This window comes from Drosophila miranda (assembly GCF_003369915.1).
Source record: "Drosophila miranda strain MSH22 chromosome Y unlocalized genomic scaffold, D.miranda_PacBio2.1 Contig_Y1_pilon, whole genome shotgun sequence".
NCBI lineage: Eukaryota > Metazoa > Arthropoda > Insecta > Diptera > Drosophilidae > Drosophila > Drosophila miranda.
In genome coordinates, this window is record NW_022881603.1 from 19,106,432 (window position 1) to 19,109,714 (window position 3,283).

General features: G+C 32.8%; 1 long non-coding RNA gene across 1 annotated transcript; it reads left to right on the forward strand.

Moving 5' to 3' along the window:
- The first annotated feature begins 1,609 nt into the window (after window positions 1-1,609).
- Window positions 1,610-2,200, forward strand: LOC117191043. Its single transcript, XR_004473921.1, has 2 exons — window positions 1,610-1,794; window positions 1,859-2,200. It is a non-coding gene; the product is annotated as an uncharacterized LOC117191043 (long non-coding RNA).
- Window positions 2,201-3,283: the final 1,083 nt, after the last annotated feature.

Genomic DNA, 3,283 nt, shown 5'->3' on the forward strand with positions numbered 1-3,283 from the left:
GTGGGCAGGTACTGTTTGTTTTGGATATAAAAGATTAAGAAGGTGTTTGGGGGCCTAAAAAGATACCATTTAAAAAGGAAACCCTTAGTCCTGTTTCAATAGTGAAAGTGGTTAGTTCAATACAAAAAAAAAAAAAAAAACAACAAAAAAAAATTTAAATGGCATCAAAAGTTAAGTGCAACATGTGTGATAAGTCCGTTGACTTTTCAGAGTTTCAATCTCATTATGAGAGATGCTCTGATTATCGTAATAATGTGGTGTGTGATCTTTGCTCTAAGTCCATCGACTTAATAGAGTTTGATAGTCATTATGAAGCATGCTTGGGACCTAGGAATGCTTTTGAGATTCTTATGAGCAAAGGATCTAATTCAAGTGATCTTCAAGGTCCTTCAACGTCAGGAGCTTCAAAACGGCCTCGATTGGATACTCCGATGGAACTAAGGATTATTGACTGTTCAATTTGCGGTGAAAGTTACCCTTCGTCTAGGGAAAGACGCCATATGATGTCGGACAAACATAAGAATGCAAGAGCAGCTCAACTAGAGGAAAATGAAAACGTTATTTTAATTTCAACGGAGTCGCGATTTCCTTTAAAATCATATCGTGTTCACTCAAATAAAAGTGAACAGATTGATTTAAAAGAGTTTTTTCATGATTGCAAAAATGATATTATCAATTTATTGCGTCACTGCATGAGTGAGTACAGATCCATAAAATACAATTTAAAAGTATATGGATTATACGTTAAAAACACTGATGATGGAAGCTTAACAGAAACAATGAAACAGAAACATTTCATTACTCCATACAAACCAATATATGAAAACGAGCTGATTGATGATCATCTAAATGATACCATAGAAAATTTGATAACTCTCAGCATTGAATTCCAGGAAAAGGATTCAGGTTGGACAATAAAGTGTTTTAAATATTTTGAACTTACCATGATAAAACTAGAGCATATCGCTGCAAACAGGTTTATCCAAGCTCACAAAAAAATTAAGTCACGAAATGCACTTATAAATGTTAAAAATGACGATGATTTTTGTTTCAAGTGGTGTGTTTTAGCATCATTGGCCTATGGAAAACACCTTAAAAATATATATCAAACAGCAGCATTAAAAAAATTTCCCGAGATAAGTTAACAATACCATCATCCTATCGATGCGGAAACATACTGCAAGACATCATTTATTATGAAGGAGTAAGATTAAATTTTTCCGGAATTGAGTTTCCAATAACAAGCAAAGGAATCAAGCGATTCGAATCAGCAAATGAGGATTTTAGCATCAATGTTTATGAAGTCGATGAGAATGGAAAATACGTTGTGGGACCCACAGTAAGGACTAAGAAAATTCGGACTCACCACATAAACTTGCTTGGAATTAATATTGATAATATGCAAATGATGCATTATGCATATATAACGTGCATGAGAAAATTATGTTATTCACAACATAGTAAATCCCATAATATATGCATATTTTTGCGAGATCTGCTTGCAATTTTATAGTACAACAAATACTATACATGACACTAAAGAGTGTGGAAAAGTTGCTGCTTTGTATCCTGAACCTAATACCAAAACTGTATTAAAAAGGTTTTCTAAAAAACTATCTCCACCAGTAGTAATTTATGCTGACATCGAAGCAGTTTTGGAAAATTACCATATAAATCTTAATGATCCATCAAAATCATCAACTACTATGGCACAGAGGCATACAGCATGTGCAGCATCATTTTATATTGTACATAAATACAATGAACATCTAAATGAGATGTGGACATACGAAGGTAAATATTTTAACATTCCAGCAAAGGCAATAAACTCATAAACATTATGATTTCGTTATTTCAGGACCGGATTGTATCCAAAAATTTTGTCAAGCACTTAGGATGAAAACCGATGGACTTTATGAGAAGTACTGGAAGTCCTATAAAAAACCAATCTATCAGTTTAACATTTGGGATGAGGATTATCAGGAACACGGTGATTGCTATGCCTGCGAGAAACAAATTTCTGATGATGATCGAGAAAAATTCTTTGATCAGTTTACAGGACAATATGTAGGTCCTATTCATAAGCTGTGTAAACAGACATTTAGATTAAGCGATCCCTTTTTCCCGGTAGTTTTTCATAACTTGTCTCGTTATGATATACATTTATTTGTTACGTCAATAAAAGATGAACTAAGACCCATTCCTTGCAATAAAGAGTTATATATTGCGTTAACTCAAATTTGTAAGCTCGATGAATCTTATCTTCATGAATATAAAATTAGATATATAGATTCAAATAGATTTTTAAATTCAAGCTTAGAAAAACTCGCTAGTTATATGAACATAGCGAATTTTAAAATTTTGAAAACTAACTATCAAGGTGAAAAATTTGATATGCTACGACGAAAGGGAGTATTTCCCTATGATTATTTGGATAGTTTTGAAAAATTTGATGAATCCCTGCTTCCTTCGCGAGATAGTTTTTATAATTCACTTAATGATGAGGAATGTAGTGTTGAAGACTACAACTTTGCTCAGAATGTTTGGAGCGCCTTTAATTGCAAATCTATTAGAGATTATTTAAAATTATATTTGGAAAGCGATGTTTTAATTCTTTCTGATTTATTTGAGAATTTTAGGAGTCTTTGTTCCCGAGTGTACAGGTTGGACCCCATTAATTATGTTACTGCTCCTTCAGTTTCATGGGATGCAATGTTAAAATACACAAGGGTAGAATTAGAACTTGTTAGTGATCCTGACATTTATAATTTTTTAAAAACTGCTGTTCGTGGAGGGTTGACCCAATGTACTCAACGGGTTGCAACAGCAAATAACAAATATTTAAATAATAAATTTCAGCCTACCGAACCCATAAATTTCCTTTCATATATTGACGCCAACAACTTATATGGATGGGCTTTGAGTCAACCCCTTCCATTTTCTAATTTTAAATTTCTAAGTAACGATTAAATTTCATCTTTCAACGTTCTTAGCATATCGGCATCTAGTGATGTTGGATATATTTTAGAAGTAGATATGCGATATCCTGATGATATTCATAATAAGCATAATAGTTTACCTTTTTGCCCCGAAAATAAGATTCCACCAGGAGGAAAGCAGACAAAACTAATAGCTGACTTAAGTGATAAAAAGAACTATATAATCCATTTGAAGCAGCTACAGTTATGTATAGAGCAAGGTATGATTTTAGAAAAAATATCTAGAGTTTTATCATTTAATCAGTCCTGTTGGCTGAAACCTTATTTTGACCTCAATACATCTC